Raw genomic sequence first — 21,679 nt, forward strand, 5'->3', positions numbered from 1 at the left:
ACTACTTAACAGATTTAAAAGTCATAACTTAAACGTTTCTATTAAGGCTATAAAAGTTGAATTTTGTTTCTAAAAGCGTTGGCGGATCTGTAACTATTATATGCAAGACATAATGATTAAAATGTTTCTATTTTGTGTCCTCTTCCCGTTGCAAAGCACGGGTACAACACTAGTCTATAATAAGAGTTAAATTAATACAGGAGTGAAAACAACTAGTTTAGACAATAGATATTACTCTATTCTTCATATTTAATCGTAATTTTTTATTATTGTTAATTATTTATGTTTATTTTGATGATTTAGCTTGGACATGTTTTGAATTTTCGTTTTTAGCTTCTGCCACTATAAGAACTCTGCAGGTAAGACATATTTCATAACCTTATTTTTATGAAAAAAATCTGTTGAAATGGCGATTTATTTGGCTAATACTTAATATTCAGAATCTAAAGCTATCTGTTTTCATACGTAAGCCAAAAAAAAAGTTTTTATTCAAGCGGTCACATACTGGAACAAATTACTGGGTTAAACCAATGAATGACCACCCAGTCATTTTTACTGGGTTTGGACTCAAATTTACAATTTACTATTAAAATGCTCAGAAATTATTAAGATATATAATTATCGATATCAGATTAAAATTATAATTCATTTTCTTTGTCCTAACCAGTGAATAACCGGACTCTATATTGATGTCATCTACTTATTTTTCTAGTAAACATTTGTCATTGAAATGGTTATTGATTGGTGTTTTATTTAGACCATAGTTACTATTTATCCCAATCGAATTTCTTCTTTGGTACTTAAGGACGTTTTTCCATCAGCTAATCAGGCCTGCCTATGTTTTCCTTTTACATTACATGTAAAATATTTTATTTATTTATTTATTTGAAACTAATTGAACACACATTTTTACAGATCATTATACACCATGCTGCAAAAGCCTGACATGGCTTGTCTGCAGCTCATTAAACAAAAGGGAAATCAAGTCCAAACTCTTATCACTTCCATCAGTCAGTGTTTGTGTCTTCCTTATCTCTCCAGTCCGTTATCACAATCATCATGAAGTCCCAAAAAATCTGCAGCCAAACTACTATATGCTACTTTTAAATCTCTTTACAATAAAACAAAAACCCAATTTGATTACAAAAATTAAATTTTATATATACTTCTGATAATGTTTTTATATAGCATTAGGCTTTTTCTTTTAAGCTTTGTTAACATTTTTAAACAATATAAATCCCCCTTTTTTGTATATTACTGATTTTATAAGTCATTTACTAAACCTTCAGAAGTCGGTCATTCACTGGCATAGGACTGGTCATTCACTGGCATGACATTGGTCATTAAATCATAAATCATAAATCTTTATTGGTCATTAAATAACATATGTTACAATAGACCTCGTTAACAAAAAAAGGGCCATAGATTCTAGATAGTATAACATGGTCTATAACATGGAATCTTCACTAAACTTAAATATAACAAAGACAACAAGAAAATAAAGCTAAAATCATTTGAAAAACACAGAACTATATATATGAAACAAAAGTGAGGTACCTACTTAAACAAGTGTTTGAAAGACTAGGTAACAGTTGACTAGGGACTAAGTAAGAACTAGATAACAATTTTACCATTACAATTGTATTCTGCAAAAAATTCATCTAAACTGTAAAAAGGGTGGTCAGCAAGCCAAACCATCAACTTTTGTTTTAGCCGAGTACAAGGAATGTCAAGTATTTCACTTGCAAAACAATTTACTATTTTTACTGATATACTAGCAAAACTTTGCTGTACTGTTGTTAGTCTGGTGTAGGGCCTATCCAAAGCAGATCTTCCCCTTGTGTAATATGAGTGAAAATTATTTCTTGAGCTAAAGAAATGTGAATTTTGTTTTACAAAAATAACACACTCTAATATATACAAATTTACAGTTGTCAGGATACCTGTTGCTTTAAAAAGAGGTTTACAATGGTCCCTCAACCCTGAATTGGTCAACAGTCTTACAGCCTTTTTTTGAAGCTTTAAAATTATTAGAATGTGGGTGGAGTTACCCCACAGTAACAGACCATACTTTAACAGACTTTGAAAAAAAGCAAAATACGCAGATCTAACATACAAAGGAGGAACAAAATCTCTTAGACGTCTAATTAAAAATAAAACTCTTGACAATTTCTTACTTAAGTTATATAAATGGGTTGACCAGCTTAAATCACTATCCAAATCTATGCCTAATAAATTTACACTTGACGAAAAATTCTTTTCTTCCTCAGGTGTGCGACCTAACCTAAAAACAATAGTTTGAGTCTTTTCAGGATTCATAAAAAACCCATTGACACTGAACCAGTTCCTAGCTTCATTGAGGGAAAGTTTGGACAGCACCATGAGTTCACTAAAGGTACCTTGACTATTTAAGAAAGTGGAGTCATCCGCATAAATCACAGAAGTACAGGACACACATTTATCCAAATCATTAATCATTATAACATGTCCATTTACTGGACTCATGACTTTGGTGTATAAAAAAACAATTTTTACATGCATAATTGATCTTTTATGGACAATTTATGATATAGGGCAAACCCTTAAATAGCAACCAAGAAGTAGGTGTAATAATATATACAATTCTCATTTAAGAGCGTTGTTAAGTTAACAAAGAATTTTACCCTTAACCGGTCATTCACTGGGCAAGTCACCCTATATGAAAGTGTTTTTGTACGGTTATTGATAACAGACGGAGAAAATTCTAAAAATTCTAAATTTAAAATTACCATGTTATTCTTATGGAGAATGTTGTAAAATGTTGTAGTTTGCTTGTTTATGGATATATTTTGTAGGGATAAGAGATAGTCGATGTTTTCGAAACTTCGATGTTCAATGGTTTTTACATCAATGGTAAGGTTACCAATGTTTTTGTTACATCGATGTTTTTGGCCAAGTATTGAGATACCGATGTTTTCCATTACTGGAGAGTACAAAAGCAGATGAAAAACTGAAAATACCCCCACCGCAGCAAACCTGCAGACTAAGCGAATTTCAACTTGTCTGATTAAATTTTTACTTAAATATTTCCATAAATAAGACATATTAATGCCCAATTTAAATAACATTAGATTTGACGAGTGCTTAGGTTTGCTGCTACGGGGAATGGTCAATCCATATCAAGTGATCCAAAAATAAATTATTTGGTTGCTTGACCATTTTAAATATTTTTTTATTTAACGTCCTCTCATGTTTTGGAAGTTCACAAATTATTTAATAAAATTTTCATCCCTTCCCATTTTTTTTGTAGCGGCCATTTTTGTCTTGCAGCGAACGGCGATTTTTGAGTTTGCAGACGTTAACGTAAACAAACATATCTTTTTACCTACTTATGTTACAAAAATGAAACCAAATTCACTTTGATCAACATTTTCCAATCTTTTATTTTGTTTATTATCATAATCAGCCTAATTTGTACCCATATGGGTGAAAAAAATGTTTAAAAACAAGCAATGCAACCAAATAAATTTCACTTTTTGAAGCCTATTTTTCCCATGGAGGATTTGTAAATCAGTGTTAATTGTTTTTATACAACTAGATAACCTGTTGCTCGAAATCGAGCAAAACTGCAACTTGTAATAAAATAATGAAGAAGAAAAAACATAAACAACAAAACCTCAATAATAGTCACTCTATAGTAATTTCTCTGACTGATTATATAAATGTGAAAAATATTATGTTATAAAAAATTATAAAAGTAATCTACGGTTTAAAATATAGATCCGTTCTCATACTGCTTTGATTATTTCTTATGTACTGTAGGTGGGTGCCCTCTATGAGAACGTAGATATGTCAACCACACACTGTAAAGTGAGCTTTTCAGACCTAATGTAGCAAGCCAAATCCTGCTCTTGACGCCAACCAGTACGACACGTACTATAGCATTGTTAAATTATTTCTACGATATGTTCTGTTTTAGGCGTGTTTGAATTAGGTGTCCCAACCAAAATCTCCGGTTGGGAACATAAGAGTGGATTTAACGACGTATCTAGAACGGATTCATGTTTAACACTATCAGTAAAAGAAAAAAGAAGATTTATTTGGCAAGGTGGTGCTCTGTTTTAAGCTTTAAATAGCTGCGACATCTATACAGGTAGCATCATTGTAGCGAGAGAAGTCACTTATTTTGTCTCTTACTATGCACATAAGAATCTAACTTGAATCCTCGGAGCTCTCGTCCCTACAAATTTCTGTCACAGTTTTAAAAGATTGGGCAAATGGGTTGGTATTGTGACCTTATTTCCCGCATATTTTTCATTGCATTTTTTGTTTGAATTGTGTCTGTTGGGTTCCAGTGCCAACGTCGTACTTATAGATCTGTGGGTATTCAGGATCATGACCTTTCAGGATTCAGGATTAGATTACCTTCTCGGTGGTAAAATGTGTCATGGACCTTGAAATTTTAGATCCCCTATGTGAACCTCTCGTCAAAATGAGCTTCAGAGCTGACCATGGCAAAGGCTGAATTGAATTGACGAATTTTATCCAGATAATTTCCGTATCCAAACCTCACAGCCCTGTTTTCAGATTGGGAGTTTCCAATAAGTTCCTGAAAGTATGGTGAATTCTGGAAATGATGTAAACAAACCTTTCATTTATGGCAAAAAAGAGTAAAAATTGAACTGCCTCGGCCAGTCTTTTCTTAAAATTTAAGCCACCAACAACACCCCCCAATCTCGGGGTGCATGTAAACATGTAACTATGTGTAACGTCCATTGGTCCCAGATATCACCACGGTTGTTCTGCCACTCTGTATCCGTCAACTGTTCAATTGGGAGGTTGATGCAAGCGGTCACGTCCGCGTTCCCTCCACCACTCACAGTTCTTCGTCTTACTGGTGGCATTTAATTTTAAAAACACTACAAAGGAATTTTGATACACTTTGTAAATTACCTGATAATATGATAATGTAACGGGTAACTGCACTGAGAATATTCACTTTCAAACATTCACTTCATCGAACTGCGTAACCAAAACTACATGAAAAATAGTAAAATATGATGTAAGGTAAATAAATTCAACTATTAAAAACAATTTGTTGTCAAGTGTTGTTAGGAAACTCTTTATTTATGAACCAGACTTAATTAACAGATGTTTAAATAAAAATATGAATTCCGGCTTTGCTCTGGAAGTAATAAGTCCTGCACTCTGTGGTTATAAAACTAGGTGGCGTTCGCAGATGCATCCACAAAATTGAGCGGAGTCATCAAGGGTTCATATTATATTGTTTTTGTCATACTGCAGTAAAAACAGTCGTCATTGATGCATGCGTTGCGGGTCTAAAGAAGCATTTTTACTCTTTAGGGAATAAATTCGTTTTTAGCCTCTATGGAGTAAAACTTATCTGTTTTCAACTCAGTTGTAAATTTCTATTGTACACTATTGAATACGTATCGAAATATGTCACGATTCGTGCTTCATAATCATTTTAACCTGCAGTCTACAGTCTCTTCCCATAGCATTTTAGAATTGCAGATACATTATCCATTCCCACACTCAACACTACCCACCTTTACTAATTCCTTCACCACCCCCTACGTCGTGGACCTGTTTCCCTCTCTTCCCATAGCATTTTAGGATTGCAGATACATTAATGTAATTGCCAAAGACAGTTCCCACACTCTGCACTGCAAGCCTTACTACTTCCTTCACCATTTCCTACGTCATAGACTTTTTCCTTCCCTTCACATAGCATTGAAGTATTAGATACATTTATCTAACTGCCCAAAAGGTTCCCTCACTCTGCACTGCCAGCCTTTACTACTTCCTTCACCACTTCCTACGTCGTGGGGCCTGTTTCCTTCCCTTCTCATAGCATTTTAGGATTGAAGATACATTAATCTAACTGCCACAGACGGTTCTCACAATATGTTCATACTTTACTACTTCCTAAGCCACTTCCTACATCGTGGACCTGTTTTCATCACTTTCCATAGCATTTTAGTATTTTAGATACGATAATCTAATTGCCACAAACATTGCCCACACTCCACACTGCTAGCCTTTACTACTCCTTTCACCATTTTCTATGTCGTGGGCATGCTTCCATCCCTTCTCATAGCATTTCAGCATTGCAGATACATTATTCTAACTGCTACAAACGGTTTCCAGTTCCCAAACTCCACACTGATCACCTTACTACTTCCTTCACCTCTTCTTACGTCGCAGACCTGTTTCCCTCTCTTCCCATAGAATTTTAAGATTGTAGATACCAAGATACCTTAATCTAATTGTCATAAACAGTTCCCACACTCCGAAAAACTCGCCTTTACTACTTCCTTCATCTCTTCCTACGTCACGGACCTGTTTACCTCCCTTACCTTAGCATTATTGGATTGCAGATACCTTAATCTAATCGTCTTAAACAGTTCCCACACACCCAAAAACTCTTCTTTACTGATTCCTTCATCACTTCCCACGTCACGGACCTGTTTACCTCCCTTCTCTTAGCATTATTGGAATGCAAATACCTTAATCTATTGGTCATAAACAGATCCCACACTCCGGACAGCTCGCCTTGACTATTTCCTTCACCACTTCCTACGTCGCGGGCCTGTTTTCCTCCCTTCCCATAGCATTTTAGGATTGCAAATACCTTAATCTAATGGTCATAAACAGATCCCATACCCCAAACAGCTCGCCTTTACTACTTCCTTCACCACTTCCTACGTCACGGACCTGTTTCCTTCCCTTCCAATAGCATTTTAGGATTGCAGATACCTTAATCTAATTGTCATAAACAGTTCCCACACTCCGGACAGCTCGCCTTGACTACTTCCTTCACCACTTCCTACGTCGCGGACCCGTTTTCCTCCCTTCCCATAGAATTTTAGAAATGCAGATACCTAAATATAATCGTCATAAACAGTTTCCACACTCCGTCAGCTCACCTTGACTACTTCCGTCACCCCTTCCTACGTCGTGGACCCGTTTTCCTCCCTTCCCATAGAATTTTAGGAATGCAGATACCTTAATCTAATCGTCATAAACAGCTCCCACACTCCGGGCAGCTCGCCTTGACTACTTCCTTCACCACTTCCTACGTCACGGACCCGTTTTCCTCCCTTCCCATAGAATTTTAGGAATTCAGATACGTACCAAAATCTAATCGTCTTAAACAGTTTTTACACTCCAGACTATTCACCTTTATTACTTCCTTCACCACTTCCTACGTCACGGACCTCAAGCTAGTGTCGTCATTTGATTATATTTATGATCCATATCACCGTTTATGTTCTAATATCAGTGGAATAATGCTATCAGCTATTTATTTATCTACTGCATTCAAAAGTCAACAGCTGATCATATGTCTTTGTTTATGTGTCAAATACTGCTTCCATAAGAATTACATTGAAACTTTGAGACCCAGTGGGGCGGATTCCTAAGAGACTTTTTTAACGCCATATAGATGTTGGCACTCACCGATATGGTCTTTATCACCCTGCAAAATTTGAAAACGATTGATTCAGCCGTTTAGGAGGAGTTTGCGTATTACGAAATGCATAAAAGTCGACGTATAAGAGCTTCGCTCAAAAAACCATTTCAAACTACAGTACGTCCATATGTTTAGTGTTGTAAACAAAGGGAATTGAGTTTGATCTAATTCCAACAGATAGCACTGCCGTTCCCAAACTTTAGCCATTAACTGTACTAAAGTGATGCCCTTTCTTAATATTATGAGACGTATTTGCACATCTACGTGAAAATACCTTTAATTTGACACCTCAAACGTTAAAATCCGTCAACCCGTCATCGAGTTATGACTGTGAAAAGAAAACTGCTTGCGTATTAATATATAGATTACGTATACCAGTGTACTTTATGTAGCTAAAGTTATAACACTGATATATGTGTCCTTTAATTTTGGCATTTTTTTTTTAATAGACATTTTTCAATTTTTGCAAAGTTTGGAGCTTAGGCCTAATATATTTTTCGGGATGGGACATGGGATAAAAATTTGATTTTTTCACAGGATGTTCTTCTGTATAAGACAAAACTAAAGTAATATTTCATCATTGATATTTTACTGTGGTAAATAGTTATTTGTGCAACTAGTGAGCAAAGTGAGCAATTGCCTCACTCAAGAGAAATCCTTACTCACGAGCCGTTGGCGAGTGAGGAATGGTTTCTCGAGTGAGGCGATTGCACTTTTCACTCGAGCTGCACATTATATTTTTCTTACAGTTACCATAAAACAAATAAATTGGTAAAGAAAAGAAACGTGACTTCACATTGCAAATGTGGAGTGAGACAAAGTAATTAGAGTGACAATGTTAACATTGTCTCACTGATGAGCGAATTGGCCACTTTGCTTTCTCAAATCAATGAGAGAACATGTACATTGTTAGGTAACTAAAGGAAAAGTTATGAATTTTTCTAAACGGTAAGAAACCGCATAGTGTTTAGTGTAGTGAGGACTTGTCCACAGGTTAAGTACTGACGTATATTGCTTCAAAGGGCAGAGAATTCACCACTTATAGGCAGAAATGGACAGTTTATAATGACAGCACTGACAGACAACTGATAAAGAGTACTATTATTGTTTTGATTCTGTTTGTTTACCCTGCATGTCTGTACAGGAGACCTTATCTTAATACATACTTTATACTTTTCAATGAAATGGCGACCATGCATACAAAGTAGGTATTTTAAGCCAAGTATGAATGGAGATGAGTGTAGGATGAGTGGCGCGTCAGTCAGTGCCATGATTCTTGATTTATTGCAGTGTGGACAGATTTTTTTGACCTGTATTTTTTGTGTTCATCTTGTGCGTATATTTTTGTGTTTATTTTAATCTGTTTTATAAGCATTTGAAATGAATAAGTTTTTCCCCACTGGTGAAATAGTGGGTGAAGAATGCCACAAAACTCTTTAAGGTTTAGTTTTGAAAGATTTGAAGGTGTTGAAAGTTGAAAGGTTTTAGTGCAACCCACCAAGAGTTATTTAAAAGAAGAGTAGGTAGTCAGGGTACCACTGTTTGTGAGTACCATAAAAAGAAGATTATTTTGGAACATAATCATATCTATGGTAAATACTTTTTCTGACCCATTAAAATCCCACAAGAAACCTATAAATAAAGGTTTGAGTGAGATCAAAATCGAACATTTATCACAAATTAAAATTGAAAATGATCTAAATTCAGTTCATTCAAAGTCACTTTGCCCAAATTGCTATATAAACATTTTTATTTATTAATTTTGCTGAATGTCAGGATGATTACGTTCCTCCAACTGAAGTTTTGGAACATGTGGATATTGCTCGCTCTGTTTTGGGAGTCTCTCCTGCTTCCAAAATATGAAAACTGAAGTGATGCCAAGAGACCATGCTATAGGTTTAAAAGTAAATAAAATATTCAAAACACTAAAAAGAAAGAATTATATTTTGAGAAGGTTGGATTAACTAGACAGTAAATGAACAAGAAATCTTGCCCGTGCTTGTAGGCCTACAGTTAAACACATTCAATTATTGAAGCACAGTTCAATTATGAATCTTTAAAGGCCTTTTAAAATTAATAACTTTTACCAAACTAAAAAAAATGATTTTTCCCATTTTTGACCCTAAAAACACAAAATTTAATAATTTCTCTCCAAACCATTTTTTAGAGCTTAAAAAAGAGATAGTTTTGTATATTAAAGCGTTAGTGGCGCACCCAGGGTGGGGCTTTGGGTTAGGGGCTTAGGCCCCCCCCCCTCCCCAAGGCCTAGGGTTAGCTTTACAAGGGTCAGGAATCAGCTGTATATACGTAAATTTGTAACTAATTTTTAAAAATATCATTAACTTTAAAACTATTTATACAACAGGATTTAAATTAAATACAGCAAGGAGCAGGCGTTTTGTAACGAGTATTTTTTAGGCCTATGCCATGCAGACAGACAGATACAGCACGTTCTCCCTTCACCCGCCTGCCTCATAGTGAAATCATAAGATGGCACTGCCGCCAAGGAACAAGTCACTAAAATGTGGCTCATGTAACAAAATCATTAATTTAAAATCTGACAAAATCCAATGTAGTGGTGAATGTAATAGTTATTTGTGTAACTAGTGGTGAAAGTGGCACTTTGCTGCACACGAGAGCAATGCGGAATGATCTCGAGTGCAGCAAAGGCCTTTTTCACTCGTGTTACACATTATATTTTTCCTACAATCACTATAAAGCATATAAATAATTAGTCTTTCAAACACTATACAACACGTTTTTAGGTTCAGCTGGCAACACAAATGGTTCCCTAGAGAAAGTAGTACCCGCGGTCCGTATCACTCCGCCATTTTTCCTCGGCAAGAAATGTGCTCCGCGTTTTGAGAATATAGTTCCGTATGTTTTTGTAATTTTAAGTGGGTTCCGCACCTAAAAAAATTCTTTAAAGGTATTTTCTTGTTTATTAAGATCGTAGGAGTGTTTTTAAAACGTTTAAAAGAAAAGTCCAGAAAGTTCAGAAATACCGAAACTATAAACACGAAATGACAGGTTAAATCGTAGTTATAATAGTCAATCAGCTGCTCATAGTATTATTATCTTTAAGTGTTGCCAACCTATTTCCAAGCGTACACGGATTACGTGCATAATAGAACCACACTGTTTTGTGTTGTTTCGTTGGAATCCTGATGTGCGGCAAAGTATAAACCGTACGACAAAGTATAAACCGTATGGCAAAGTATAAATATGCAGCAATTAGCAGCTTTCTGTACTATAAACAGTACAAGGAAGCCAACTTTGTTGGGTGACTGTAGGAAAATATATGTTTCATTTAAATTGTACCAGTTTATCAGAATCAAACTTTGTGGAAAATTGTTCTCAAATTGATTGGAAGTGTGATATATGCTCCTTCGCTGAGACTAATGTGAGTAACAACATGGACAATTCGGTAGCACGACACCAACTCAGTTGTCAACCATATCTGCCCGTGTTCAGAGAAAATAGAATATTTGATATAAAAAATCAATGAACTAACTCAAAACAACTTAGAAATTAAAGTAGAAATTTCTGAAATTAAAATAGAAAATTTAAGGTTAAAAACTGCTATGTCTAATCAGGCTGTCAGCGATCTTATGTTAAAAGATAGTAACACTTTTGCGTTAAGTGGTAACACTTTCCCCGCCAAGTCAGCAATCCAAAAAGGATAATAAATCATTGTTTTTTCCGCCAAGAAAAAAAATGTAATGTATGTCTTGTTATAAATACTTCAAAACATTAATGACATCTTTGCAATGGCAAAAGTTTACTGTTAATTTATTTTCTGTAGTAAAATTACATCATTTTGTTGGTTTCAACTTTTATTTTTAAAACTTTTTTTGTATTTTTAAAATCATCAGGTTTGGCAACTTAGCGGCAGACTTTTGCTCGATCACTTTAAAAAATACCTTAAACTAGTTTCATTGAGCAAGTATCTCTCCGATTAGTACATTGCTAGGTGAAAGCTTATTTTACAAAATTTGACCTTATTCGTGCCACATTTCATAAAATCATAATAGTGATGGTTTTATATTTACTGATTACCTTGAAATTATTATACTTAGTTAGTTGGACTAATTAATTAGAGAAGTTGATTTATTAAATTATCCTCGAACGTAACTTTAATGAAAAAACCAGGCAAAAGTCTGCCGCCAAGTTGCCAAACTTGGTGATTTTAAAAATAAAAAATAAAAGTAGAAACCAATTTTACTACAGAAAATAAATTACAGTAAAAGTAAACTTTTGCCATTGCAGATGTCATAAGTATAAATGAGTATGAATATGAAAACCAAGATAGCAGGCATCTAGCATCACCTGCAAAGTGTTTCCATATCTAAAGTGTAGTTTAGTGGTAAAAAACAACAAAATTACTAATTAAACAACACACATACAAACAACAACTTTATCAAGTGATTTTAAGACAACAACATTTTGGAAGAAGTGAAACTCGAAGACATCAATCTCAAATCAAGCAAGTAGGTCTTACACATCAGCACCTTCACATGAAAGGTACTATAATCAAGACCCTCAAGAAAATCTCATGAAAAGCCAAAATGACTAACTGGGAACATGACTGTAAGTTATTTATTTAAATAGTTCTAATCCTGACATAAAGAACCAGCCAAACTTTTCACAACTGATATAATTTGTAACCTGAACCTCAAGATTCCTGACATAAAGAACCAGCCAAACTTTTCAAAACTGATATAATTTTTAACCTGAACCTCAAGATTCCTGACATAAAGGATCAGCCAAACTTTTCAAAACTGATACAATTTTACACCTGAACTTCAAGACCCCTGACATAAAGAACCAGCCAAACTTTTCAAAACTGGTATAATTTTTAACCTAAACCTCAAGATTCCTGACATAGAGAACCAGCCAAACTTTTCAAAACTGATATTAAATTTACACCTGAACTCCAAGAACCCTGACATAAAGAACCAGCCAAACTTTTCAAAACTGATACAATTTTACACCTGAACTATGTCGAAGAACAAAACAAAAGTTTCAAAATATCCCTGTGGTGAATGCAACATCGGTGTAAAATACTCCAGTATAAAATGTACTGGTCCCTGCAACTCCTGGTTTCATGGTGGGTGTGTCAATATCACAGAAAAACAATTAAAAAACCTCTCTAAAGAAGACATTTTCCTATGGAGGTGTAACAATTGTAGTGATCTTTCCCTCACCTCTGGAAAGCCAGCGTTACAACTAAAAGAAGACAAAACTCCCACACCTCCAAATCAAATATCCTCTGAAAGTCAGGGTAACAAAATGGGCGAGGTAGAAAACAAAATTCTAGAACTAGAAAACTCAGAAGATCCCGATTTAGAAACTTCTCTAACACTTGCAGCAGAAGTTGGAAACGCACTTCTAGCACAAAATAGCAAACTAAGAGAAGAAGTACTCAACCTGACTCAACAAAACTCGAGTCTGGCCCAGAAACTAACAAACATTCAAACCATCGACATCATGAACTACCAAGCTCAAATTGAACAACTAGAAGATGAGAAAAACACTATTCTAATTAGAAACAACAACCTAATCGAAACAATAACTGAACTAGAACACCAATTGGAAAAGGAAGTAAGCCTAAGAAACACTCTCATAAAAACATTTGAAGATTATAACAAAGACAGGGAAGAAACTTTTAATAGCTTCAGCACAAAAATAAAGGAGATGGAAAATGAAATTAAATGCCTTAGGTAAAAAAAATACATGCAACAGAATAAACACAAGAGAAGAATCTACAAAATCTTTCAGAGAGACAAGCACACAGACAACCACTACAGAGGCGAAGGACCTCACAAACAAAACAACAGTTTCAGACAACAAAAAGCCAGAAGCATCAAACACAGAAACACTAATTCTACTTGAACTAAAGGCCCTAAAAGAAAAACAGCATAATATGGAGTCAAAAATGAATAAATTAGAAGATAAAATAACAGTAGAAGATTTCCAGCGCCTAATAACTGAGAAAAAGGAGACTCCTTTCAAGCCAATTAACACACCAAGACGAGTTTCACATACTTCTTGGTGCGTGCTTCCAGCTTCAAGTGATGCCGACCACACGGTGTCTCTCGTATACATAGCTTGCTAATCTCCAACAGTTAGGCTCAGTCAGGATTCTTTTGAGGGAAAAGTCAGGTTGGAGTTTTCTCTTTAGCTCATCTCTCCCGTCTGACTTGCTGGGACAATGCAGGAGGATGTGTTCTAGAGTCTCTTCTTCCAATTGACAAACGAGACACAGGGGTGACTCTGCCAGGTTAAATCGGAAGAGATAGGATTGTGTAACTATATGTCCTATTCTTGCTCTTGAGGCAAACGATGCTACTGATCTGGGAAGGTGTTTGAAGACTTCGATGTTGTTGGGTTCTTTGAGGAGGCTATAAAGATGGCGGCCAGTAGGTTCATCGTTCCATCTCTCTACCCACCTGTGTCTCAGAGTTCTGTGAGCTGTGGCTATGCAACTGGAGAGAGTTGGTTGCTTCGGTGGTATTGGATGCATGTTGGAGGCTGCTTTTGCTATTTTATCAGCTTCTTCATTTCCATGCAGTCCGCAGTGACCCGGTATCCATTGTAAACAAATATTTTTGCCTGAAGCTAGATCCAGGAGATGAAATATTTCTTCTGTTATATGATAATAGTTTGAAGGCTTATATTGTTTTAGAAGCTGTAGTGCGCTTTTTGAATCGCTGAGGATGCATTTGTTCTCACTCTCCAAACTTATGCAGTGGGCTGCTGCTGCGTTGATGGCTAGAAGCTCGGTTTCGGTGCTTGAGCATGAATTTGTTGGAACAAAAAAGGAGGTGTTGGAGTGTTCTGTGAAATAGCCGGCTCCAGATTTTGGTTTGGTGGGGTCCAAAGACCCATCAGTGTAGATCTTGTAATAGTTGTTGTACCTTGTGTTTATCATTTCTATGGCCACGGCTCTTTGTGTTTCTATATGATCTTTTTTTGAAGTGAATCCTGGAAGTTCTAGATCAATTTTCGGGGGTCGAAAACACCAAGGTGGGATTTTGTTGATTGTTAGGTATGGTATTGGATCGATATTTTGTGTATTTTCTGCTATTGATGATGTTTGGAAGGCAAAAGAGGACTTGTGATAAGTTTCTTGTGGGTTTAGTCTTAGAGCTGGATTTGATGAGGGGTCTGCAGAAATACTGAGGGACTTGTGCCAGATTGCCTTTTGTATGCATATGTCAAGAGGTTCGATGTTCAACTCTATTTCCATTGCTCGTACAGGGGTTTTCTTTGGGCATCCTAGGCAAGTTCTAAGGGCTGAGTTTTGGACTACATTTAGTTTGTTTATATACGTTATATATTTGTTTATATAAGACGAGTTTCATATAATAAAAACAAATTGGCAACTACTAAGAAAACCCATTTCAGTGTTTCCTTGCAAATAGCAAAAAGCAAGTTGAGGAAAGAAGCACCAGAACACCAAAGTCAACCACAACAAACACAAAATCAAAACATTAAAAACCCAAGGCCGCCAAAGTCCCAAAAGAAGTTTGCTCTACTTTCAAGGGCACTATATTTCCCCCAATCAAATCAACTATACCAAAGAACACAGGAAAACCCCCGATCTCCGCCAAGCTTCTTAAGCCGGGAGAGACCATTGAAGACTTCTTTTGGAAAAATATAGACCTATATAAAAAGAATACTCTGTCACACACCAAGCGACTAAACATGACCAAGATGGACTGCCTCTCTTACCAAGGAGAACAGAAACACAAACAGCTGCAAGAACCCAACTCAAGTCAACAATCCAATCACTCTACAGTGCCCCACACTATAACCTCTTTTTTAAAAACAAACAGCCTGAAAAAAGCAAAAGAAAAACCAGCAAATCTCCAAATAATTCTGGTGTAGCAATAATGCACCAAAATATTAGAGGACTTGCTACAAAGACGGACAGACTACACCATATCCTCAACGACAAAAACCACAAGAATTCTAGTCTTGACTGAACACGGACTGAAAAAAACAGAACTAGAAGCTACCAAAATTACCGGCTACTCTTTAATTACCCACTTTAGTAGAGAAGAACATAAACTTGGAGGTGTAGCAATATATTCCTAGGAAACCCTTGCTGATACAGTATTTCATTTAATTTCAATATCTTTATTCAATAATTGTACATTGTACATTGAATAGTGCCAAATTCCTAACCTAGTAAATACAGTTATAAGCTAAAATTACAAAATTTATATAATAAGAAACTACCAATAAAATCAGGTTAATTGGGGAACACCTCTTTAATGGAGTAAGGAGCGATTTCTATGAGATAATTTTTTAATTTGTTTTTAAATTTGATGTTGCCAATGGGTTTTAAATGATTTGGAAGAAACCGTAAAAACAGCACAGGTGGGCTTTTTATTCGAAAATAAAAGATGGTTGCGACTATTTTCTCTTAGGGCTTTTCCTCTTGTATAGTAGACTAATTGTGCGTTATCTGATATACTTTCTTTCGCTATGAGAGCAGTTTCGAAAATGTATTGGGCAAACACAGTTAGTATTTTAAAATTTTTGAAATGAATTTTAACACGTTCATCATTTTTTAGTCCCATCATTGTTCTTAATGCCCTTTGCTGTAATTTTAAGATTCGATTAAGATTTTTCTTAGTTGTAGCTCCATATAAAGATATACCGTATGAAATGTGGCTATGGACAAGAGAATATATATTGTTTTCAAAGTATTGATATTACCATAGATAAAACATACTCCCTTAGTAGATTTCTCATCCTTATGGAACAGCTGAAGACAATTTTATTGTTAGTTCTGTACGGTTTATGTAGAGGTCGTGTTTTGTTTACAATTTGTTTCCCGTTATTACAGCCATTTAAAACCCCGTTTAACCAAATAATACGATCTAATCATAAACAATAACTTGTCCCCTAGTTATATAACCAAACAGTAAAGCACAAATCAAGAAATTAACCCTAAAATAATAGAAACAAAGTTTCGTCGACACTAGTGCCTTTGTGACACGTACATGAACTAGACATGAAAAACGTGCTTCAAAATTTACAATGGGATGAGAAGTCTACTTGTGTTGGTTAGTCTATGATATTACATAGATATGACATATTTTTCAAAGCAAATATCCCTGAATTTATCTTTGAGCAAACATGATCGACGTGGTCCTGCCAGGATAGATGTTTATCAACTTTTAAACCTAAAAAATCTATTTTTTCAACTTGTTTGATTTCATCGTAATCTAAAATAATCAACGGTTCTATTTTGTTTTTAGGTCTCCATTTCTTTTTCTTATTTTCAGCTCCAATATCATTGGTAATTGTTGATTTCACACGGTTAGAGTTAGGTTGTGAGAAAGATTTATGTTTTGAACCAGTGTAAAATGCAGCATTAGACTCCTTTACACCTCCAACTTCTCGCTCCTTCATTCTCATTTCAACCGTACACAGTCTCTCTCTCAATAATGACAGTGTCCTCAGATCCTTCGGTACAGACTCCCAAGCGTTAATGAATTCACTATATTCACAGGGCAACGTATTCAACACCCTATTTAGGAATAATGAATCAGGAAGCTTAACTTTATCTTCTTTCCAAGTTTCGTCCTGTAGCTCAACCCAAAGTTTTTCTAGCTTTGCTATGTGTTTTGCTACACTGTCATGTGAGTCCTTTTCCTTAATTCCAAAGAATTCATTAAACAGACGGTCTTGTCTCTGTTCAGTTCTTTGTTCAAAAATACTCAAAAGTTTCCTCCACATTTCCTGTGCAGTTGTACACATATTTATAAGCTGTCTTACTTGACTGCTAACAGATGAAACAATGATATTCTGTGCCGAAAATTCTTTCTTTTCAGGTACAGCAACCTGTTTCTGATATCTGTCCATCTTTGAAGCATCTTCATCTTCACCTAGTTTCTCAGGGTATACAAGCTTTCCTTCAACAGCTTCCATTATACCATGAACTCGAAACTGTATGACTACTTGAAATTTCCAATCTATCCAATTGGATTGACCCTCCAGTTTATCAACTACATAAACTTTAGAAATTTCCATGGTAGACAAAACACTTGAAGACAACTGAACAAGATTTTTCAAAAAGACAAATAACAACCAATCAGGTTCTTTCACATATATCCTACTAACAAATCCATAAATAAACGGGAGCCTACCAGTAGACCGACAAGATACTTGGTCGTCTGGCCACTAGACCGTCTTTTTTAATTAAATAGATAAATACTGAAAACCAGTACGTCGACAAGTTATTTCATCGTCATTCCAGTTGACCGGCCTGTAAAACTAAATTATTATATACGAGAAACCAACTTGTCGTCAATCGACCCGACCGACTTACCACTTGCTCGTCTTTTAGGTGGGGATAGGGGGCAGAGTGGGAGGAGCTAACCGGGGATTACCCAGGAGTTTGAGGCTCTTCTCATGGTTGAACCACCTCGCTCGAGGCTAGAAGCCAGTATTGCCAACTGAAAGTACTATAGCTCCGTCGAACACTACACACGCGGCGTGTTTATTGTACAGTCTGGCGTTTAGTTGACGTTGGCGTTGGCGCGCAATTCTAATAGATAGTTTCGTCGTTTCTATAGCAACCGTGCCGTGACCTTGTCCTTGGTCTCGCGCATTCCTCTGCCTTTGTATTATTTAATCTACATCGAAAGATAAGACTCGCTTATATGCATTGACTATTGAGTCAAATAACAATTTAATTCGGGGTTTTTGATCGTTTGTTTGGATAAAACTACGTACCGTATATTGTAGAATCAAATTTGTAGTGTGGTGGTACCTGTGTATAATTATGGGTATCATGGAGGTCAATTTACCTCGTGTATATCAACAAAGTTTAATATCTTAAATTAATCCGAACGATTCATAGTAGCCAACAGGCACAAAGTAGTGTATTATGCAAGATGTAAATTTCAAACATGTGTAAGAGTAAAGTAAGAAATATTCGCAAGTTTACTGCAACAGTAGTTCGTTAGGATTGTCTATTTAAGAAAGTTATTATTACGTGTATAAGCCGTTCATCAAGCGTCATGAGAAAGAAAATCTTTTATAGAAGTGAAAGTGTATATAAAATATCTATAAATAAAATTAGAGTTTTCTCTGTGCATTGTTCAGGATTATGATGTATTTTTCGGTTATGTTTGAGTTTATACTTTAAAAAGCTTTTAATGTGTTATCTCACTTTCTGTCTGTCTGTTTGTCATGGCCCAGAAGGCATTTTACGTAGTCTTTGCATGTAAAAATGAACAAGAGTTCTTCTCCTGAAATACGAACGTTTTTGTGTTCCCTGAATTGGCAAGAGTGTATTTAGCCATTAAAACATGCATCGCTACTTTTGAAATAACCTGACTGATGACGTTCAAAACCCAATTTTGTGGATTTTTGTCAAGTTTTCTCCCCATGTCTACCACATACGTCTTTATCAAATACTAATCATCTGTTTGGAGAATACGACATCTACGAAATAACGAACATCTGTTTGGATGGATTATTTTTTCTAGCTGTCACTGATATGTGTGATATGTAGATATCCAACGTGATATGTGGATATCACATTGGTGGATATCCACCAAGATCCATTGGTGGATCTTGCCTCAGATGACTCTCTCTTTCCTCGATGGTGTATCTTGCCTCAGTTTACCTCCTCTTTCCTCATTGTTGTATATTAGCCTCTCTCTTTCCTCGTTGGTGTATCTTGCCTCGGATAGTTCCAGACACCGGGCGCTTGGAGCGCTGAAATAGTTTCTTTCCGTAGTAAGTCAACGTCGTGTCGGCCGCTACGGCACTACGGCAGTGTGTGGGAGGCTGCCAAAGTGACAGCATGTCGCTCCCATCGATATGTAACACAATGGATCGCGCTACGTGAGCCAAAACGCGGACGCCCAGACACCATAGTCCAGTCAACCACTGGGCCTGCCGACGTATATCTTTACGTCGTCAGCACGGGTGTGTGGTTTGAACTGGTGTTTTTTTGCAATGCTGCTTTTTAGTTTATATTTTTTTATAATGAATTGAGTATATACGTGGGACATGCCATGCAAGTGTGTTCTACTTCTTCGATCTGTATTTGTCAGAACAGCTAAAACTATAACGAAGTTAGTTTGTTTTTTGTGAATTTACCGTATAGGGAATATGCTATTACCGTAGTACTCATGGTAAGACCTAGACCCGGGACAGATTTAATTATTTTGTTTTGAGGTCCCTAGAGGCCAAAAACACCATCCGTTCAAATGCATATGTATATATATGTGTGTGTCCGTTAGCGCAATAACTCGAGCAAAAATGATCCGATTTTGATGAAATTTTGTACAATTGTGTAAACCTACGTTAATTCGTACGAGTTCGCAATCCAGCATAATCTGACCATGGGAACGGGGGTTTACGGGGGGCTTTATGGGGTAAAAATGGGGTTTTCCATTTTTTGACCCTAAAAACAAAAAAATTTGCAATTTCTTTTTAAACCGTTTTGAAGAGCTAAAAAAATTAATAATTTAGTATATTGAAGCGCTGTTGTATGCCTAACGGTTACGGAGAAAATTAAAAAATAGTATAATTTAAAATTCTCATGTTATTCTTATAAAGAAAATGAAAACTGTTGTAGTTTACTTGTCTATGGGTATATATTGACAAAATTTGGCAAATTAATTATTTCATCCTATACTATTGACATATATGACCAAACACACTTTTTACCTTCCCCGTAGCAGCAAACCTAAGCACTCGTTGAATCTAATGATATTTAAATTTGGAATAAATATGTCTTATTTATAGAAATATTTTAGTAAAAATGTAATCAGACAAGTTGAAATTCGCTTAGTGTGCAGGTTTGCTGCGGCGGGGGTATTAAACATATGTGCTGATAAAGAATCGATGTAGGATACACATTGTGTTATATACGTTATATGTTATGTTATGTTATTTATATGGTCGCTCCCCGGTTGAGTGAATTTGATACTTTCCAAATTTCTTCATTTGGAGTAAAACAAGTAGACTTCTTACCCCATTGTAAATCTTGAAGCTCGTTTTCGTGTCTAGTTCATGTACGGTGACACTGGGCGCTAGTGTCAACAAAATTGTGTTTCTATTATATCTTGATTTGTGCTTTCCTGTTTAGTTATATAAATAGGAGACGAGTTATTGTTTATGATTAGATCGTATTATTTGGTTAAATGATGTTTTAAATAACTGAAATAACAAGAAACCAATTGTAAACAAAACACGGCCTCTGCAGTACCGTACAGAACTATAGCCGAATACAGGATTAGACAAAAGTCTGGAACCCCCCAGTTAATCTTTTAACGCGTTGCAGTAGAAAAACCAAACCCGGCATATATTTACAACATAAGAAATGGCACTTTTTCATCTAAGTTACAACTTTGCCCCAGTTTTTACAATGCAGCCCCGAATTTTCAAAGGTAAACACCTATTATGTGAACCCTAATTTTAAAGGGTTTATCAAGACAAATCGAATGGCGCAAACCAGAGGTCAGTATCGCACCCGTAATCAAAATGGCAGCCCAAGATAAAGCCTGGACACCCCCTTAACTTTATAACGCGTGGTAGTGGGAAAACCAAACTCGGCACATGTTTAAAACATAAAAATGGGATTTTTCATTCAACTTGTACCCGGCCCCCAAAATGGGGTATTTTGGGGGCAGCACCAAATTTTCAAATGTAAACACCTTTCATGTGACCTATCATTTCAAAGGGTTTCTCAAGACAAATTAAATGGCGCAAACTAGAGGTCAATATCGCACCCTAATCAAAATGGCAGTCATTTTGAAATATCCCTTATTAACTTTTTAACAGGTTATAGCAGGAAAACTAAACTCAGCATACCTGATATGTTTGGACACACTCTCATAATACGGACTATTGCGTAGTATAAGAATTTGACCGAAGTTGGTCAACTTCGCTTTGATAGTGTAAGTGAGCTACAGCCAATCCTATATAGTGCTTAGGTTTCTCATCAACATGATAATAGAGTTCTTTTTAGCGTGAGTTAATGAGGTAACTAACCTAAGGGGCTAACAACTCGAATGCATACAACAGAGCGTTCTACGTCCCTTGGTAAATAACCGAATCAAAACTGATAAATGCCGTTTCCTGTCGGTAACGAAATCAACACAACATAACCATTCATTGAAACCTGTTGTAAAGAAGAGATAAGAGGTGATATTATTTGAAGATGGG

This window comes from Macrosteles quadrilineatus, unplaced genomic scaffold (genome assembly GCF_028750875.1).
Source record: "Macrosteles quadrilineatus isolate MER2022 unplaced genomic scaffold, UCM_ALF_1.0 Scaffold_1__1_contigs__length_201487025, whole genome shotgun sequence".
NCBI classification, from domain to species: Eukaryota; Metazoa; Arthropoda; class Insecta; order Hemiptera; family Cicadellidae; genus Macrosteles; species Macrosteles quadrilineatus.